Genomic DNA, 22,396 nt, shown 5'->3' with positions numbered 1-22,396 from the left:
GCAAACATGGCGTCTTAGAGTTGCGAGTTCATGGCTTTACTTTGATGTCAGTATACGGAGTATACCTCATTACAGTCCAGTATTTATGTACAATCAGCAATACTATTAGCTGAGCACGTTAGCATACAAACTTCCATGGAGGGGGGTACCATTTCCCTGCAGCTGACTGTACCATCGCCCACACTGTTAACTGACAACCATATTGTAAAGCAAGGGCGTCGCAGCCGATGGATTAGGAGTGGGAAGGTTGATATCGCTGAAGATCTAGCGGAGTGGGGGAGGCGCCTACATTGTATGTAATATTTGTATGAAATACTATCTCTATTCTCTTATTCTGTAGTACTTAATACAAATAAAATACAGAATAATAAAAAGAAGCATTTGATTCATTTATTTTTATTTCCCCGTAATCGTTATCTCATGAAAGCCTAAGCGAGTTGCTAATGGAACCCCCGGAACATAAACCGGCAAATCCATGCATAAATTCCTTTCTTTTACTACTCTTTCAATACTGCCGATGCCGTAAACCCCGCCCTTTTGCGATTGTGAGATACTTACAAAACATTATTCCCATAAAGAGAAAATGAGGCCTGCCTTCTTTTACATACAAAAGTTTTTGAGATTCTGCTTTAAATTGTTTCCTACCCAAAAATGTAACATCGAAAATATTTTATGTTGTACTTCTATATCGGTTTTACTTTATCTTTGTCTGTTTCTCATGTGTGTCACCTGATGTAATAATACCTATCTTGCACAACGAAGCGCGGAAAAATATATGACACGAATTACGGAAAGTCTGATATTTTACGCGCTTCCTTATATATTATTGTAGTTGACTACATTCAATTCACATAGCTTATGTACGGTAACAGCTAGAAATGACTCAGATGACAGTTATTCAGCGTAGGTACACAACAACTAACAAACACTGCACCTTATAAAACAAAGTCGCCTTCCGCGTCTGTCTGTGTGTTTTTACGTTCGCGATAAACTCAAAAACTACAGAACGGATATTAATGCGGTTTTAACATATCAATAGAGTGATTCTTGAGGCAGGTGTAGGTGTATTTGTTAACCCGTGCGAAGCCGGGGTAGGTCGCTAGATTTAAAATGAGTACCACAGCGTACAAGTGACCAAAAGTCTTACCGAGTGCATCACTTCAACAGGATCCAAGTTGGTTGTGATTGCTTTAGTTTTTACGGCTTCCGAGTATTTCATAAAGTTTCGTTCACCCCGAAAGCTCTGAAAGTGATAGGAACACAAGCCTATTTAAATGTAATCTGCATAATTTGGTAAAAAGGCTTTCCATTAAGCTTGTGGATAGTGCGGACTTTATTCCATTACGTTATTGTGGGTAAATCAACGCGTGCACCGTCCTGTTTGCTCTTTAATGAATAACTGGGAGACCGAGCTTTGCTCGAATAACGGGTCCATATTGGGTCGCATAATAATTGATTGTCCTAATGTAATGTTAGGCATAAAACTCATTTCGCATAGTTGTTATTGTGCTGGAAATATTAACATTTCTGAAAAATTATAACACAAACCTAACCTAACTTACCCTATTCTATACAACCTATGCAAAATATTTTAGAAAATACTTTCTGTTTCAGCTGGAGAAAAAATATGCGAAAAGAGTCTTATGCGTAAACATTACATTATGACAATCAATTATTATGCAACGAGATAGTATCCCTCGAATAACATATAAAAACTCAATAATGCGCGTTTTCCCAGAGATAAGACCTGGCCAGATCGATTTTTCGTCCCCGAAAACCCCTATATAGCAAATTTCATGGAAATCGTTAGAGCCATTTCCGAGATCCCCGAAATGTATAAGGATGTAAACAAGAATTGCCCGTTTAAAGGTTAATAGATGACACATGCGTTGCTCCGTGCATCTAGAGTAATACCTAAGTTTCTACTTACATAAATACGACGTCAAGCAACCATTATTTCATTATTAAGCAAGAACGAATGTAAACAAACGCCATTTTCCCAAAAACTCCCACTAATGTTTACAAATGCCCCCAGGCGTCATCGTTCAATAAACACAGGTAATAAATAAGGTATATCCGCGGCCGAAAAATAAAGGAAGCGAAAGAGAGGTAATCCTGCCCTCGGCGAATCAATGAGCGACCTTGGCCGGATCTTGGCACAAGTTATGTAACAGAAATACGCCTCTCTCTTACGAAAACGGGAGTTACTGCTATTATTGTTAGCCAGCGGCATTGTCCGGATACGGCATCGGAAATCGTTTGAGTAGGTATCTATTAGGAGAACCGTTGATAAGAAGTTATTATGGTCAGCCACGGTTAAAAGCATGGCTGCATGCTGATTTGTATTAGGTTAAGTTAGTAAAAATGTAATAAGTATATACAATAGTTATAGACCATATGTCTACATTCATCAGAGCTCAGAAGTAGAGGTACCTAGGTAAAGACGGGTTCTGTACAGTCAACGGTAAAAATATGGGTGTAGACAACTTACTCAAAAATATGTCCCATAGTTCTTAATTCACTGACATAAGAGTTATGGGACATATTTTTGAAATGATTTGTACAGCCATATTTTTACCGTTGACTGTACATAGTACCGCTTTAAAAGACCAAAGATACAAATGAATTGGCTAAAAACCCAGTGATTACTATTCATCTTAATACCTATGCGACATGCGTTACGATTCTACGGACGATTTTCGCTACAAAGTACAAAATACTATTACGGGTTACAGTGTACGAGTAGCTGGTCTCGGCTTTTGCCATTATCACTACACCTTATAAAATAAAGTCCCCCGCCGCGCCGCGTCTGTCTGTTTGTGTGTATGTATGATCGCGTAAAACTCGAAAATAGCTGAACAGGGCTATAACCGCGAAAATCGAAGTTCGCAAATTGCGGGGATTTTTCTCTGTCACTCCAAGTACGCCTTCGTTGGAGTAAAAGAGAAAGATCCACGCAATTTGCGAATTTCGGTTTTCGCGGTAGCCGCTCAGATTTACATGCGGTTTTCACCTATCAATAGAGTTATTCTTGAAGAAGGTTTAGATGTAAAATTTGTTAAGGTTTTGTGTAACCCGTGCGAAGCCGGGGCGGGTCGCTAGAGTCCATTAAAATATGAATATTTGAGCCTTAACACCGTAATGAAAAGTAGAACAATGCCCGTTGATAATGGGAGATGGGAGTAATTTCGTCGGCGCCCATCGGAACTGCACTAAACAGGACGGCTCCCTTAATTACCAGAGCTAATCTGCCTGATCAACGCCTTGAGCAAATAATATGGAGGCCACTAGGGGTATTACTGCGTTCTGCCGCCAGAGTGCAGCACTAATTGTTTAGTAAACTGTCGTAAATAGCTATTAGGGTTCATGCATGTGTTAAATTAGTCTTTACGTTTAGGTTACTATTTTTACTTTTGTATATCATGTTTTACTTTGTGCTCACATATTATGTCAAATGAATTGCGTGGAATGTTTTATATCTAGTTATAAGTCTAGGATTCATGCTCCTTTCATACGTGCTTAATATTGTATCTATTTATAAGTCTAGGATTCGTGCTCCTTTCATACGTGCTTATAATTAACGAGATTGACAGAAATAAATAAAACTCACTCTGCATATAATGCCCACTAGTTCAGAGATACAAATCGCCCGGCCATTCCTATATAAACCCGCGCCATTTGTAGCATATTCAGAGAACTCAGAGAGCTTAACTCTATCACTTGCCTGAACACTCTCCAGTAAATAAACTCAGATATATGTGTTTTTATTTCACACAACACATATTCCGGTAAATGGAGGTATAGCGGACTTCGAGACAGCACGACGGCCAGCGCGTTCCAGCGGCGAGTTTCTACGCTTCACCCAACGAACCCCTCATCACGAAAAGTTACAGTCTACACTCCACAGTTTGGTCCTTTTGAAGCCGGATGAAGATAGAAAAACGTACGCGCTGAGTTTCAAGCGACATAGCTTAATTCAGAATCAAGAAAGAAACACGTACGCGCTGAGTTTCAAGCGACATTGCTTAACTCAGACGGCAAGAAAGAAACAAGTACGCGCTGAGTTTTAAGCGACATTGCTTGACTCAGACGGCAAGACTGAATAAAGAACGCGCTGGGCCTAGAGGTTCGCTTCGGTTCAGACCCAACCCCAATACCTTTCCGTAACCCATTTACCGGCTTGCCGGTCGGACCGTGCAGCGTCGTAGGTCGTCCTCCGCTCACGAGTCCTGGCAACTTTCGTTGCATGTGTCACATGGTTGATACCCACACACTGCTTTCGAACGTTCTAGGCATAGCACTTTGCCATTGCGGGAGATTCAGTGCCACGAGGGATCCACGCTACGCTTAGGGCACTGACGTTGCGCTCAGTAACGGTCAGTCATAGGTATAGGCAGGTCAAGTTAGGGACCCCCGCGTGTGTTAAGTGAAGTGAAGTGGTTCCAGCCAGAAAGATGTCCGAAAAGGAAGCAAGGAGCCTACGACCACGCACCAAGGGCCCGCCTGCGCCCGCAGCCAACATGGACACCCCTACCCCCTCGTCCGGTAAGACTACGTCCGGCGAGACAAGTACGTGGAGCAAGGGCACCAGTGGCAACCCGAATACTACCGGTGGAAACGAGTCGGTACACTCGGAAACGTTAGATGCCACGGTAGTAAATCGTAGTAGATTAGGTACGCTAGTGAATAAAGACATCGATGCGCCGCCATCGCCGTCGCGGGCGCCGTCTAATCGCGATTCGCATAGGAGTCGCAAATCGGTTAGGGAACGCGATAATCAATTGGCCGTGCTAATGGCCGAGCTCGAGGTTCGTAAAGCCCGTCTAGCCGTTGCTAAGACAGAGTCCGACACTGCAAATGTACGGCTGCAGATTGCGCAATTGAAGGCGCAGTCTGTCGGCAGCAGTGACGCGACCGTCGAAGCTACTAAGACAAAGTCCGACACTGCAAATTTACGGCTGCAGGTTGCGCAACTGAAGGCGCAGTCTGTCGGCAGCAGTGACGCGACCGTCGAAGAACGGACTAGAAGTTGGGTAGAACGACAAGCTAGGTTACAGCACGAGATCGCAAAGGAAAACGTTAAAATCCCGCCGCCGAAAGAGACCGCGCAAACGCAACCGCCGCCGCGTGCAACCGTCGATCGGGCTAGCAGACCACCCCCGCGCATTGTAGAGGTACCGCACGGTACCTACGCGCCAATGTACCATAAACCGCCGGAATTGCCTACATTCGGCGGAGATATCACCGAGTGGATATCATTTAGGGCAGAGTTCGAAGATACGTCGCCCATGTTTAGTGCCGTCAATAACGTCAGTCGGATTAGGCGCGCACTTAAGGGCGAAGCTCGGACGGCCGTAAAATCAATAATGTACACGGTTCAGGATCCGTACGAGATAATGGAAGCGCTGGAACGGCAGTTCGGCGACCCTGAGGAGATTGTTCTTACGGAAATTCATAACGTTAAACGCATGCCGCGTTTATCCGAAGACAATTCTAATATAACCTCATTCGCCGCGCATGTAGCGAATGCCGTCGCCACCATTAGATCCTTGCGTCAAGAGAAATACTTGCACGCGCCTGAGCTCGTGAATAAAATCGTGGATAAGTTGAATCTGATAGTGCGCTATGAATGGGCCAAATACAGGCAGTCTAACGTAGAATCACCCGGGTTAGTTGCGATTTCCGAGTTTCTTAACGAAATTAGCACTGCGGCCAAGCGCATAAACCGACATAAGCCGTCTAACAGGTCACGGAATGCAGTGAACGCGGTTTCCTCTGTGCGCGAACCGAGCAGATCGAGCCAAGCTCTCTCTGGGTCACGCGCCCCCGCGTTCTACCGTGACACGTCTGACGAATCACGGAGTGCAGTGAGTGCGGTTTCCTCTGTGCGCGAACCTAGAAGATCGAGCCAAGCTCTCTCTGGGTCTCGCGCCCCCGCATTCTACCGTGATGCGTCTAGTAGATCGCGAAGTGAACGAAGCGCGGTTTCCTCTGTGCGCGAGCCCAGTCGATCGAGCAGCGCTCTCACTGGGTCCCGCGCCCCCGCGTCCTTTCGCGACTATAGTTCGGATTCGGAGTCAGATTCCCGCGAATCATACACACGTGATACGAGAAATAGATCGCGTTCTAATAAATCGACTATAGCTCAAGTAAAGCACCGCGATGGTAATTTAAAGAAAAAGCCAGCGTCAACCAGAGCTCAGCCCAGGCAGCAGACATCGTCTGTCTCTGTCTCGCGCGATGCGTGCGCCATATGTAAGAACGGCAAAGAACACAAAGTTAGTGAGTGTTCGAAATTTCTAGCCGCGACTATATCTGAGCGATGGGACTTGGCAAAGGGTGCTGGATTGTGCTGTAGATGTTTAGGCGCGAGTCACCCTAAGCCTTATGGGTGCCAATATATCGCGTGTGGCATGAATCAGTGCGAAGCCGGACATAATAAACTATTACACGGTCGAAACGCGGCCGCGTCCGCGAGCGGTAATAGAGTCCCGGCAGCACCTGCAGTACTCAATGTTAGACTGCCGCAGACGTGTCACAAAGTCATGCCTGTAGAGGTGTCGGAACCGTTAGGTACCGTCCAAACCCTCGCGCCACTTGACGAAAGCGCGACAATGACTTTGACGCTACACGAAACTGCGCACAGAATCGCGCCCGCGGTACAATTGGTTGGGCACGCAAAGTCTAATACCGCGGACGACGAGGCCTTACAACTTGTGAAACGGCATTCTGAGGTAGAATCATTAGGCGTTTCGCAAAAGTTGCCTCGGGTCGACCCCGACCAACGTGCGCTAGATTTACTAGAAGCCACCTGCGAAAAGATACCGGGGGAGCAAAGGTATCGCTCGGGCTTACTTTGGCGGTCAAATGACGAGAAACTCCCCAATAACCAAGCGCAAGCATTGCAACGGCCGTACAGTCTAGAACGAAAGCTAGACCACGATGCGAAACTTAAAGCCGAATATGCAAAGTGTATGTTGCTTGACAAAGGTTACGCGGAGAAAATAGACTCGCCACCGCCCCCCGAGGCACCCCGGACGTGGCCTCTGGCGCATTTCCCAACTTTTCACCCGCAACGCGGCAAAATGCGATTAGTTTGGGACACGGCCGCCACAGCTTGCGAACGTTCGCTTAACAGCGCGCTGTTGGCTGGCCCCGACCTGTTAAAGTCACTTTTTGGCGTATTAATGCGCTTCCGCGAAAGTAAAATCGCGGTGTTAGCCGACGTCAAACAGATGTTTTTACAGATCGAAATAATAGAGCAAGATCGCGATATGTTGCGTTTCGTTTGGCGGACAGGGATCGATTGGGACAGGCCTATATCCGTCTCACTCGCACCCGCGTGGCGATCGTTCATTGATAGTGTACGGTTAGTTCGCGCCACCGCTGGTAGTCTGGTTGCCGCCGAGGTTTTCAAAGCCGTATTGCTCGCTAAGAAAACGTAAAGAAACTGCATGAAGGTGACGTAGTAACGAGGAACGTGGCCCAGAGGCGTAATCGCCCAGCTATATCCTGGCCTGGATGGCCATTGTTCGCACACGCGCAGGTGACGTCCGCCGCCCAGTTTCTAGACTCATCCCCATTTACTCCGCGCATGAAGACGGTGTTAACACACGTGGGGGAGACTGTCGTAAATAGCTATTAGGGTTCATGCATGTGTTAAATTAGTCTTTACGTTTAGGTTACTATTTTTACTTTTGTATATCATGTTTTACTTTGTGCTCACATATTATGTCAAATGAATTGCGTGGAATGTTTTATATCTAGTTATAAGTCTAGGATTCATGCTCCTTTCATACGTGCTTAATATTGTATCTATTTATAAGTCTAGGATTCGTGCTCCTTTCATACGTGCTTATAATTAACGAGATTGACAGAAATAAATAAAACTCACTCTGCATATAATGCCCACTAGTTCAGAGATACAAATCGCCCGGCCATTCCTATATAAACCCGCGCCATTTGTAGCATATTCAGAGAACTCAGAGAGCTTAACTCTATCACTTGCCTGAACACTCTCCAGTAAATAAACTCAGATATATGTGTTTTTATTTCACACAACACATATTCCGGTAAATGGAGGTATAGCGGACTTCGAGACAGCACGACGGCCAGCGCGTTCCAGCGGCGAGTTTCTACGCTTCACCCAACGAACCCCTCATCACGAAAAGTTACAGTCTACACTCCACAGTAAACCATAGAGTAACATACAATATATTATAGCCTTAGACAGTTTTTTGACAAGTTATCACTAGCACTATTGAAGCACCAAGGCGGTTTGTTTACAGCTGGCCTGCCGCGAAACGCAAATGTCGAAATTTCTTTATCTGCCTCTCTATCGATTGAATAAGCAAAAGTGATAGAGGCAGAAACCGAACTTTCGGTTGTCGTGTTTCACGGTAGGCCATGTGATTGACGCATGATGTCATTGATGTCAATGAGGTTTGATTACTGTATGTGCTAGTGGTGCCACCTAGGCAGAGCTTTGCCTGATATTCCCTATTCGAACGTACATTTTGGTATCTAAATGATGTCTATGATTGTTAATTTTGTTTGTACCTATAACAGTAAGCTCGCTTTGTCTCCACGTCCTTTCTTTCCTTTCCTTCAAGTGAAGAATGTTATTACTATACTCCGACGAATTTCCTCGCTGATTCTGCCTTTTCATGTAACTCTCGAAGAAACGAGATTTATTGGAATTTCCAATCAAATACCTGGATTTTAATATTCTCTGCGATATTCGCGATGGATACTTATTTCAGTCACGAGCAAGACTGATTTTGCAGGAATTTTATGTGATAGAGTTGATAGACCATTTGAAAAGAGCGTCTTGATGAGCTGTCTGGCGGCTTATTCCTGACAGCAACGTCAGTCTACTAACTAGAGAAAACTACTCAATGATTGGGACTATTTGGGACAGAAATATTTAGCAGGAAGGTACCTGTGAAAACGGCTACATTCATGAACTTACATAGTAAACGTAACTTGCAAATCTTGGTTATTTAATAGAGTATAATTGTTAAAAAGTACGGAAATAATGAATCCTCTAGACCGAGTTTAGAGCAATATTATTTCATGCAACCGATGATGCCAAAAATGCGGGAGTGCGCGGGACGAGGTGAGCGAAGTCCCGTGCCGTGATTGGTCCGTTCAAAGACACTTTCGACTCGAACATGGAGTAAAATTACCGTATGCGTGGCAGAGGGGGTAGCGCGACTATGCTACGTCTGGAGGATGTTTTGTCTGTGCCTACAACATATCTTGACCAGTGAAGCGCGAAGATATGTGACCTGACCCTATGTGCAGAACTGTTATAAGTAATAAGAACACTAACAAAACCATTACTAATAAACTTTTAATGTTATTATTCAACGCTTTGCAGTCTTTATTACTTATAAACATTTATTACCTAAAGCAGGTACACATTATATTAAATATATTTAATTAAATCACATCAAGGCGGAGAATCAACATCAAGAGAAAGTTTTAATTAAATTACATTTGGAGTCTTTTGTTTACCACGTGCATACAAGTACGAATGTATCTCTATGTGTGTATGTATGTATGAATGTGGTTCTCGTATGTGTTTTACAATGTTCCACAAATACGGTACTGGCTCAAAATATATGTATCTATAGACCTATAGAAGGTTTGCTGTGAATACATTATGTCGGTATTTGACTTTACCAATAGCGCGTGTGTTAAAAATACTTTATACGGATTTCCTGTTTCATATACCGAGTCAGGCATGGCTCACTCCGCGATTTCATCGCTTTGCTACAGGTAGCTAAAAGTACATCCGTTCGACCCCAATTTTGGGGTTTGTCATAAGCTGTCGCCATCTAGCGGCCATATCTGTGCTGATCGTGACAGACGCGTTTTGTTAGAGAGTGAGCCTTCTGTACCTAGTACTATTATTTATTCTGTGACCGAGTCACATAGACTGTGCAACGTTAAATGGAAAATCGATTTTACTATTCATGCAAAACTAATTATGTACTACATCGTTTTAAAATTAGGTGATAGAGTTATTTATCTGAGACTTGATTTATTTGTAAGCAGTGGTGCGTCTAACCATCCGGACTGATGGTTATTAATTATTTAATTTGAAAACGAATGTACAGTCAGCTGCAATAATATTCTTCGAAGGCAGCAAAGATATGGGACACGCTCTTGTGGCTCTACAAATAAGATCGTGTCAGATATTTTTGCGGCCTTCGTTGTGTACCTAACATATTATTATTGCTGGTGACTGTACTTAACCATTATGCTGTCATGTTTAACTAACAGCACATCATTTTATTTGGTTACCTATAAATATAGATACCCGATATTGAATTATCTGAGCTGACGTCAGTGAAAAATAGCTAACTATACCTACAACTAATTCAAGATGAAGCCATATTTTCAAGTCAGGCAAAACCTAAGCTAATAAACAATGTAATGCTTCTTTTTTAGGGTTTCGTACAAAATCTCAAGGTTTCGTGTACCTAACTGACTTGGCGTGGCGGGAATTTATCAACTTAAAGGCGGTTAAAAGAGTCTACACAAGGAGCATTGCAACGGCTGTCCCATACAAACGCATTTTATTTAATACTACAACTTTTTCTTCGGCGTTTAAACCCGACGGTTATTTTTCTGTGCATATTTCAGACCTATTGTCACAAAAAAAGAAACTCCTATACCTACATACCTATCTTCAGAAAATTCGCGTTTGTACGGGACAAACGGTGGACAATTTCGTGGAATCCTCCATAAAACATGAAATAAGTAACAAACAAGTTAGAAAAACTGTAATCAGACTATTTTTTTGCTGTGTGAATCTTAATCGGTTTCAGCTAATACGACGATACTGTGAAATACATGCGCTGCTAAAATAACCTTTCCCATAATAAATAATAATAATCAACAGGGGTACCTCGTGCAAAAACGGTTGGAGCTCTTACTTCAAAAGATTTTATAAAAAACTAAAATATTTGCGAGAATTCTGCTTTAAGTAAATATAAAAATGTCGAACGCGTAGCCAGACAAATTACTGCACACTCCCAAGTGCCGGGGTTTGAAAATAATTAAAAACAACCCGCCATGGAAAGTGTAAAGCATTTTTAACATAAAGGCTGTGGCATACCACAGGCAGACACAATGAGAACCAAAAAGACCAAGAATAGAATTCCCTTCAACGACTCCAACAACCTTCAAGTGCAAGTGTTATTTCTTCGTCATAATTTCATAGCAGTTTGACGTTTAAAATAACACATGCACTCCGCGTGCTATCAAATCGTTGCAGACTTGTCTTGTTCTGACTCTAGGAGTTAGGTATTTTTGCGTAATAGAAATTCGGAGATAACGCATTGTTGTTTAGTTACAAGTTGAATTAAATTATAAATGAATTCTTGCTGAATGGATTCATAATGTGCCCATGCAATTTTGCAGCGTTCTGTACATTTTATAGCCTTTTGTAGGCATTATGCATGCATACTAAGAGCGGAACCCTCGATTCTTCAATGCGTCTAATATGATTTTGTTAAGGTACCTGCGCCAAAGAGGGCCGGGCCCATCGTTTTTTTCTTTCTTATATTTAAGATGAACTTGCAGTTTTGTCTAGCTGCTATCTAGATGGACTAGCTGGTATTTGAATTTTTGAAAGTTGGCAAGCTTAAGGTTCTTAAGGGCCTTCATTGGCGCAGGTACTTTATGTACTTAGAACTCAGCAAAAACAGCACAGCGAGACAACCGCATTTAGTGTGCTCCAGGCTTTAGCTTTACACCATTCCATATAGTAATGAACGACCTAAATTATACATATAGTTGAACAAGTCTACCTACACTGAGACACAAAGGTAAGGTCACCCTCGAAATGTACATGAAATTCATACCCTTTTCATATCTTCATGAATACGTTATAGGCTCAGAATATGTAATAAACTGACATGATACATATAATTGACGTATTAAAGGTAAATAATATTATTACAATACTAAAGTGCAAACGATATCAAAGGGCTTTTGTTTATTACCTATTTATTAGAGCCATTATATTTGTAAATTGGATGTAAGTATTATGTTTTAATTAGCAATTGGAGCCTAAATTAAATAATGGAAGCAGATTTCGAGAATTTATGTATAAGCTGGGATAATTATTGTATTAAAGTGCTGTAATGATTTTGCGAAATAATAAATACTAGTTTTATTATTTATTACGTATTTCTTATAATACTTAGAAGTAGCAATAGCACCTCAAAGGTTCTCAAAGTGAACTAATGAGCAGGGACATTTTAGGACAAACAAAATGTCAAAGAATGTGACATTCGTGACATTGACTTGTTAATGTCACTGTGGCAAAGATCGCATTGTAGTTAGTTGTTGGAATGAGAAATGAATACGCAGTGGCGGCGCGTCCATAAAAGCCGATTCCCACCGGCTTGTCTGTTTTTGGACGTGTGAGTAGAGTTGTAAAGGAAATCTGTAAGCCAAAGTAGGCGGCTTGCCTATGGACATGTTTGACGCGCCGCCACTGTTAAGTATTATCCTCGCACCGACGCATTCTCATTTAAAATAAACTAAGGGATATGCTATTGCTTTGCAAAAATTAAAAGAAACTCAACATTTTAAAAACAAAAACCGTGAGAAGAAGTTATGAAATTTTACTCTCTACTAAATAAAAACCGGCCAAGTGCGAGTCGGACTCGCGCACGAAGGGTTCCGTACCAATAAGCTAAAAAGGGCAAAAAATCACGTTTGTTGTATGGGAGCCCCACTTAAATATTAATTTTATTCTACTTTTAGTATTTGTTGTTATAGCGGCAACAGAAATACATCATCTGTGAACATTTCAACTGTCTAGCTATAGCTATCACGGTTCATAAGATACAGCTTGGTGAAAGACGGACAGATAGACAGACAGACGGACAGCGGAGTCTTAGTAATAGGGTCCCGTTTTTACCCTTTAGGTAGGTACGGAACCCTAAAAAGCGATAACTACTTGTATTACTACTTATACGAGCAGTGTCGAAAATATTAACAAGCGGTCTTCGTGCTAAAAGTGAAGGAACAATTATCGTTGCCCTAGAATTTTTTAATTACGAAAAGACAACGAATCACTTTCGCATGGCGCTGTCGTGCTAGCCGCCAATTATCCGTGTTACTGTTACTATTAGACATTTTCACACAGTACCGTTATTCAACAGCATTTTAACTTTATAATAGTATCTTTAAAAACGCCGTCCTGTTGGTCATCCTAAATACCGTTGGGCAGATAGAGTGGAGGCAGATCTCCGTGAGCTCGGCGTCGCGTCGGCGAAAGCTGGCGGGATACCGCTCTGGACCGATCAAAGTGGCGTGCTCCTGTGTTGGAGGCCAAAACTCATTTTGGGTCATCGCGCCAACCAAGTAAGTTAAAACGCACATTTGACATCCCAGTAGTTACACGCGTCCATAGGCTAGCATTAGGTTTCCATTAGATGGGTCAAGTTCTTGTTTTCTATCGCCGTCGTATACAACAAATCTGTTGCATCAAAAACAAAGAAAGATTTTTCATAAATTAACTAAACCTTCTAGAAGGTTAAGTATACAAGAATAAATACATAATATATCTACACAGATAACTATGTGCTTAAATATAACGTCTTCAACTACATCATCACTTAGCTGTGCTGTACAAAATAATTTCTGCAGAATTTTATATTCGCTTACCCGCACTGTTTATACCTGACACAACTTAAAAAACGATAAATATTTCGGATATTGGCGATTCTGGAATGAAATTCCTTGTAAATGCGACAAGAATTGCATAATAAATATGCAAGATATGAGAAGTATTCGAACCCGTCCACCCGCCGGGTGCACATGCATCGAAAAACGTCGCCAATTTGATATTATATTTGGTGCTGCTATAAAAATGTATTGTGGGTTCATGTCATGCAACAATCGGGCGATTGTGGCAGTAAAATAACTGTTATACGAATAGTACAATAATTATAAGAGGAATGTACGAGTTGACTTTATTATTCCTATGTGGATATAACAAGTATACCGTGGGTTAATGATATGACCTTATTACGGTCGCAATACTCATGACATCTTTTGTCATCGGTATCAAAAAAATTGCTCCATTCATCGTTCTTGCTTCGGTGGTCTGACCTGTCCTATATTTGACGTTTGCATTTTTGAACATAAAAATTTTTTGAAGTAATTTTGAACCGAAACCAGATATAATCGATACCAAAAGCTAGTTCCAGCTTTTGACAATATTATATTTTTCTTCACACTTGCTCGTAAAAGGTGTTATATACACGTAAGCGATGTGGTCCGTAAATCTTAAATTTCAATCTAGAACTGTACTGTAATGTGCGTACGAAATTAGGCAGAAGTTACGAACTCGTGTTAATTAAGCCATCGCCTTGGTTTCGAGCTTCAGTTCACACTCGTTCGTGAATTCTTGTTTATCGCCTTTAATATAATACACAATTTAAGGTATTATTACAATGATTCCATGCAAACCTAACAACAGTGCAGTGCAGAATCACGCGCGATCGTGTTGCGAAACCGCTAGGCATAGATCTTAGTAACAATCGTAGTTAATAACCGTGGAGTCGCTCCCGTTCTCATCCATCACACTGGAAAAAATGTACAAAACAGAAACGTCTTATGCGTCTACACCTCCCATAGCTTTTAGGCCGTTTATATCCCGCAAGATTAATTAACTTAAGGTAAAATAAAGGCGTAAGACAGCATTAAGTAAATATGCAGTCAAGTCGTTTTTGAATCGAGAGTTTGGTGTGCCGTTGTTGCGAGGTTCCGATAATAGTTTTTGCTTAACTATATGCGCTAAAGCTAAATGCTGACTATTATATGACGGTATATTGTAAATGTTGCGGTTATTTGCGGGATTAACGTAACTAAACTGAATGCTAATGGCACAGAGCGAGCGAAATACGCTTCAATTTTTGAATTGAACGCAACAAAAATCCGTATACCTACTCTGACTGATGGGAGCGCAACTCTGTATATTTATAAGCATCGTGTTTCTCTAATCTTGTTAGTTTTTGAATCACTTTGGCGGTGTTTGATTACAATTCAATAACCTCTATAAACTAACGTAAATATAGTTTGATCATGAAGGAAAACATCGTGAGGAAACCGGACTAATCCCAATAAAGGCTAGTTTACCCTCTGGGTTGAAAGGTCATATGGCAGTTGCTTTCGTAAAAACTAGTGCCTACGTCAAATCATGGGATTAGTTGTCAAGCGGACCCCAGGCTCTCATGAGCCGTGGCGAAATGCCGGGATAACGCGAGGAAGAAGGAGTTTGATCATGAAGTGGGAAGGTGGAAAGTTATTACCATAACTTGTTAACGACAACTATTCATTATCGAAATCTCCTATTTCCACTCTACGGGCTCCAATCGCACTGTCAAAATTTGTAGAAAAATGACCCAAAAGGCGACGGCAAGATTGCCAAGTCATATAACCCTGCCCTCGCTGGGCCCATTCATTACAGTGCGCGATAAAGCTGCGAAAATTTATGACCTCGGAATTGGTTTATTGGAGCGGTGACGCGCGAGTGACGTCTCGTTGCGTTGATCAATGGGCTGGCTCTTTCCGGAGCCCTTATTCACAATGGATGAGTATAGTTTGAATCTAAATATAGTTTGGCAAGTCGACATGTCAGTAAGAAAAATTTGAAAAATGTAGGCGTGAGAGGTCGATCTTCCGTACAAAATATTTATTGTGAGCCTATTAATTGGTTTATTGGAGCGGTGACGCGTGAGTGACGTCTCGTTGCGTTGATCAATGCGCTGGCTCTTTCCGAGGCCCTTATTCACAATGGATGAGTATAGTTTGAATCTAAATATAGTATGGCAAGTCGACATGTCAGTAGAAAATTGTGACAAATGTAGGCATGAGAGGTCGATCTTCCGTACAAAATATTTATTGTGAGCCCATTAATTGGTTTATTGGAGCGGTGACGCGCGAGTGACGTCTCGTTGCGTTGATCAATGGGCTGGCTCTTTCCGGAGGCCTTATTTACAATGGATGAGTATAGTTTGAATCTAAATATAGTTTGGCAAGTCGACATGTCAGTAAGAAAAAAATTGAAAAATGTAGGCGTGAGAGGTCGATCTTCCGTACAAAATATTTATTATGAGCAAATTAATTGGTTTATTGGAGCGGGGACGCCCGAGTGACATCTCGTTGCGTTGATCAATGGGCCGGCTCTTTCCGGAGCCCTTATTCACAACGGATGAGTAGAGTTTGGATCTATAAATACAGTTGTTAGACTTGTTAGGCAAGTCCTTTTAAACTTTCGAGTCAGACGTGTGTCGGAACGGAAGAAAAGGCGCAGCATTTTTTATTAAACTACATATTGTGGTGCCTGGTACGGATGTTTGTAAATTTTAGTAAGTAAATAACAACTTTCTCGAAATAATCTCGAACGATGTTGCCAAAGTACGTCAAAATATTTTAAAATGACTGCTTTAAGGCGAGGTATGCCCGAGGAAAATTTTCAGATTCTGTCAAATTACCCCATTTCACACACAAGCACACTTCACGCACACTACCTCACTTTACTGGGACAGGTCAGTGACCCATCCTGTTTTTTTTTTAAGATGCAAATGAGAGTATTTTGAGTTTCGTGTTAACCACTGGCCTCCTTTGAGGAAAATAAACTCTACAAAAGTTCCATTAAAAGAAGGAAGAGACTTATTAAGTCTTAAACATATCGATGCGTGTACAGTCGCCATCAGATATATCGAAGCGGCCAAGGTGTTCACAATATCTGAACACGCACTCTAACGCCTTGATAATAGAGGCGTTTTCAGATATTTGTAAGCACCTTGACCGCTCCGATATATCTGATGGCGACTGTACAATACAGACATGAATTAAAAACAACACCGGCCTTTTCCATTTTACAAACTATTTGTGTGCTCAAATTATATCAGGAGCGTGTCACGTGAGTAGCCAACTGCATAGGCAGCTGGCAATGATTGCCAATAAACTGCGTTTGAATTTTATTGTCATTCATGTGTCTATTTTGTCCGCGTTTCAAGACTTCGTTAGCATTTTTAGTTGCACATCGATTCGCCAAATGGTTTAATTGATAGATTTCAGTGTCGTTTTTCTTCGATTGACGTTATGAGTTATTTATTTTCAAAGGACTACAAAGAACAAGCTTAATATTAGCGAATAATGTCACTGCTATAGTCAGTTTTTTTGTAGCATTAGAAAAAGGTAAATAATCTTGACGTGTTTTTGTATTGAAAAACACTTTTGAAAAATAAATCACGGCAAATATGTAACAATTATGAATCATATATGATTATTTTATGTTCTTTTGCTTTCATAAGTAAGTTACTGATTTTTAAAAAGCGTTATTCAATTAAAAGACACGTCAATATCGCGTAGTATTTTTCTAATGCTAAAAAACGAACTATAGACAGGAGACCCATGCTGTGTAGCGTGCAACGTCATGGTATCATGTTTGTCGCTATAATTAGGATAAGTACCTAATGCAGGCCCTTAGCTACATATGTGCAAGCTGTGGTAAATTTCCGAAAAGTTTGAAAAGTTCTCGCATAATTCCAGAGTTTCATAAGTAACAAAGAAAGTTTCCACTTTAAAAATGGAAATTTCATTCCACTTTCAAAATGTGCGAAATTTCCTAAATTATTTCATGCCCAAATTTCGTAATATTGGAAACATTTTAAGAACAGAATAGACTCACTCCGCACTTCGTATTTTATAATAGATGTTTTTTTTTCTAAATTTGGGATTAATTGTAAACTGAAACTGAAAACAAAAAAAAATCATAAAATAAATTGATTTGTTCCCTAGTTGGAAAGATAATGAACCAAAAAATACAAATAGACAGTTAACCTGAGAAATATTTTTCCGTTTGTTACCAATTAGGCATCGTTAAAATTTGTAGAAACCGGTACCCCGATATCTATCTCACGGATGGGTAAAGGTTAACGCATACTTATTAACAACTCGAAAGTTTACCAGAGAGGAGACACTGTTTTATGAACAGTAAATCGAATAGCACTGGAAGATTGCGGGTGCTTAAAAACCATGTCGCAAATTTTTATATGCTAGTGTATATAGTATTATATTTATAATATAAATACTTAGCAGGTTAAAATCGATGATAGCAGTAGGACACCTTACCTGAAAAGAGACAAAATAATAGTTAGATTACAACCGAATATTTATCCTTAAATCCTAACCGATACCAAAAAGCCCTGCTGCAACAGAGCTGGTGCGTTCTACTACCGTACTTGCCTTGTCGCATAAGGACAATCTCTTACATACGTAGATGTAACGTGGTATGGTGCGTATGACATACAGATTGTGCAAGTTGGAAAAGTTGGAAATGTTTTCGGAAATTTCAGGGTAATCTTATAGGAAACTAATTTTGGAAACGGAAAATATCGATTCCCATACAAAAGCATAAAATGTGGAAATTTCACAATTTTGGAAACTTTCCGACGGCGCATCAGTAATAGGTAAGGTTAAGTGTTCCTTAACCGTTACCGTAAGCAACACGTGCCTACCCCCCTTCATCATGGAATCAAATTTCCAATTTACCGAGCCTCCAGTCAAATCGTAAATGCGGTCGTAAAAATGTTAATACCTGAATTTGCGACAAATACCATCTCAGTTTTTTATTGCGGGGAGTATGTGCCTATACATCCACGCAATGCCAATTTTCCATTTATGTATGTTGAAGATGAATGTTTTTGGTAGTTTTTTTCCACAGTAGTGCAATGGCACTAGCATCGGATAATGTCATATATTAGGTACGTCATATGATGGTAGCGTTGTATGGCCGTAAAAATTCTTAAAGTGGTAAGAATTTTTAAGATTTTTTTTTTTGTGTGTCTTTAGTGAAAGTAAACGTGTACATTTCTACCACTTGACAACACGGCAATAATTAAGAGGTTATTAAAAAAAATAGGTACACAAAAAGGTACTAAGGTAAAGGAAATCCAACCGTAGCTGAGTTGTATTTGTATCTACCTCCGCATTAGGATTGGATTTTTTATTGTTTCCCAAAAAATGACATTATTTATTTAAATTTTATTGCACAAGTAAAAAAACAGTACATATGGCGGACTAAAACGTAGTGTTCCCCTGTAGAGCTCCAATCATAACCATGCACCATGAGTCATGCATGATATTTCGTTTTTTTTTTTCACCCCTAATAAAAGAAAACCGGGCAAGTGCGAGTCGGACTCGCGCACGAAAGGTTCCGTACCACAATGCAAAAAAGAAACAAAAAAAAGCAAAAAAAAAACGGTCACCCATCCAAGTACTGACCTCTCCCGACGTTGCTTAACTTTGGTCAAAAATCACGTTTGTTGTATGGGAGCCCCATTTAAATCTTTATTTTATTCTGTTTTTAGTATTTGTTGTTATAGCGGCAACAGAAATACATCATCTGTGAAAATTTCAACTCTCTAGCTATCACGGTTCGTGAGATACAGCCTGGTGACAGACGGACGGACGGACGGACGGACGGACGGACGGACGGACAGCGAAGTCTTAGTAATAGGGTCCCGTTTTACCCTTTGGGTACGGAACCCTAAAAAAACAAACTGAAGTTCTAAAACACAAACTATTCAGCTGGATAAGTATCTCAAAGTCAAAAAGTCAAAGCTATCGGCGAAATCACTTCACTGTAATTTTACGACTAATATAAAACCGTTTTGGCTGGATTGGATTTAGATTTTGGGTTTGAACTTAATCTACGCATGGTTAACTTTGTAAAGTAAGCTCTTTTTGGGTTTACTGCCCAGATTGTAATTCAAGCCATTTTCAAGTTTTGTTCAATGTGTATCTAAATAGGATGAACGTTCAATGTAGGTAACCCTTACATTATATATCTATGGTATAAAGAAGTTTCTCCATAATTCCGAATATTTTAAGGCTTTTAAGCCATGAAATTAAATAATACGATTTTTTTTCCATAGCATGCATCAAATGCCTTTACCAAAAATTGATGACCAGTAATCAAATATTAGAATCAATAATATTAAATTTGTTCATATGGGTGTATGTATATTGAGTAAGTATATGAAGTGAATCATTGATTTCACCACATTATAGTAAAATACAATAAACGGTCTTTTATTTTTTCTACAACATGTAGGCGATAAGAGAATTGACCTGGTTACTCATAACAATTTATTAAAATGTCATTGAATAAAGTACACATCGTCCCATTGTGAAAAGCCATGTGGGTGCATGTGAATGAACTATGAGGCTGATATGAGTCCGCACACGCCTGAGACAATGATCTTTATTACAGGTGAATAAGTGATAAATTTCTTAAGCATATATGATGAGGGAACTACGACTTACCTACAAACAGCAACACTCCTAACTGTACATCGATGGACCTTATTACAAAAGGCATAAGGTCCACCGATGTACAGTTAATAGTGTGGGCGATGGCACGTAGGCTTGCGCGTAGCACACACTCGGAGTAATTAACAATGGAGCCGCCATTAACAGGCGTTCCCCTCTGTCGAAAATAGGCGGCCAATGGTCAACCTCATGTCAACCATATGTATGGACTGACGTTTATCTGACATGACGTACCTATACATTTGATGTGCCCCTCCCCCGCAAAAAACGGCAGACTATTTTGTACCGAAAATTTTAGACATGGCGTCTCCGTTGGTTATATCCTCCAAGAGCACACACGGAGACGTACCTACACTAACATGCGGCAACCGAATTAAGTGACCAATGATCGACTTTATCTCGTTGGAATAAGATTAAGCTACAACCACCGATGGTACCCGAACAGAATCAAAAGTACGAGTTACTATAAAAAGAGCCTAAATCATTACAGCACCCGTCGTTAAAGTTTGAAGAGTTCCATCGATTTTCAGACCCAACTTTGATGGTCAACTGTACAGTACCGTTTAAAATAAAGAATATTATTTTTCAAGAGGCCATCCATGGAGAGCTATCTTCGATAAATCATTTCGTACAGGGAACACTGGGAGTCAGCAGGTTTATTAATGAGTATAAATACCTAATAAATTCCTTTTAAGTTCAATTACCTACAGTTTGAGAGCTATATTTGGTAGCTATTTTGATTTAAAGGCCTCTATGTGTACATTTATTAATCATAATGTCTGAATTTGACCACAATGTTAATGCGTCATGACCGCATTGTTAATTCCAATACATATTTAATACGCAGACTTTGTACATTATTGATTGCTTTCATTAAAATGAATGGCATTGGTTTAAATTCAAATAATAATCGAGCGGTTAAAATACAGTACTTATGGCTCATACCGGGTGTGGCCTGTAACATGAGCAAATAATTAAAACATAGATTATGTACTCCTCAAACGGTGACACTTTTGTTCAACAACTTTTAAAAATTATGGAGTATTTAGACTCCCTATTTTTCATACAAAATAAATATCATCTTCAATGGACGCCATCGCCACGCCATATCATTGTGATTGACGTTGCTTGTCAAACCTTAAACATAACAAAATTCGCAATCAAGTTATTTTCAAAAGTCGCTAAACAAATGTTGATCAGTATGAGGAGTACAGCCTACAGTTAAATTTTTTGCTCATATTACAGGCCACACCCGGTATATTAATCTAAATTCTAATAGGTACTTGTGGTAGGTTAAATAGGTCACAGCTTACGTATCATGATACGTAACGCAAGTAATTTTTAAATCTTTACATATTAGGAAACATTTGCAAACTCATGTATCTATGGATTGTCTCGACATCTACACATCTTGCCAATAAATGTTTTAGCTGATAATATCACCTTTTCACTTTAAAAGTGACTCAAAATGTGATTAAACAAGACAAAAGGCCCGATTCGAACTTTAAGATTAGCCCAAAAAAACATCACTTTTGACACTGACATATCTAATCCATATCGTTTCGAGACGTAATATTTGAGCTTAAAGTTCTATATAATATTTTAAACTTTCGCGTTTTGAAACACAGGTCGGGTTTTCGTCGGGTAGATGCACAAATCTCTGTTTTGACATTTTGCTGGGACATCAGTCAGCCCCGGGACCCGGGACCCGGGTATGTCCTTAAACTACGTCCAAGGCCACCGGTGGACGGGCAGCAGCGTCCCTCAAATTCGGTGTACTCGACTGCGATCGCCAACCCACCTGCCAAGCGTGGCGATTATGGCATTCACCCCCCATCATGAAGGGGGAGGCCTATGTTCAGCAGTGGACGTCTTATGGCTGAGATGATGATGATGATGATCAGTCAGCCGCGACCACGACCAGTGAAACCTGTGTCGAAACGTCGGTAAATTAGGTAATTGAATATAATTCGCGTTATACCCGTCTATAATGTGACTTAAAGTTCTAATCGGGCAAAAACAG

At 40.6% G+C, this 22,396-nt stretch overlaps 1 protein-coding gene across 1 annotated transcript in view; it reads right to left on the bottom strand.

Annotated features, from left to right (window-relative positions):
* LOC134664331 (uncharacterized) overlaps positions 1 to 22,396 on the bottom strand; it is a 395,099-nt gene that overhangs the window by 152,543 nt on the left and 220,160 nt on the right. The gene's annotated exons all lie outside the window — the stretch shown is intronic.

Source organism: Cydia fagiglandana, chromosome 5 (assembly GCF_963556715.1).
Source record: "Cydia fagiglandana chromosome 5, ilCydFagi1.1, whole genome shotgun sequence".
NCBI lineage: Eukaryota > Metazoa > Arthropoda > Insecta > Lepidoptera > Tortricidae > Cydia > Cydia fagiglandana.
The sequence above is the reverse complement of the archived record's forward strand: the minus strand, read 5'-3'. Positions and strand labels throughout refer to the sequence as shown.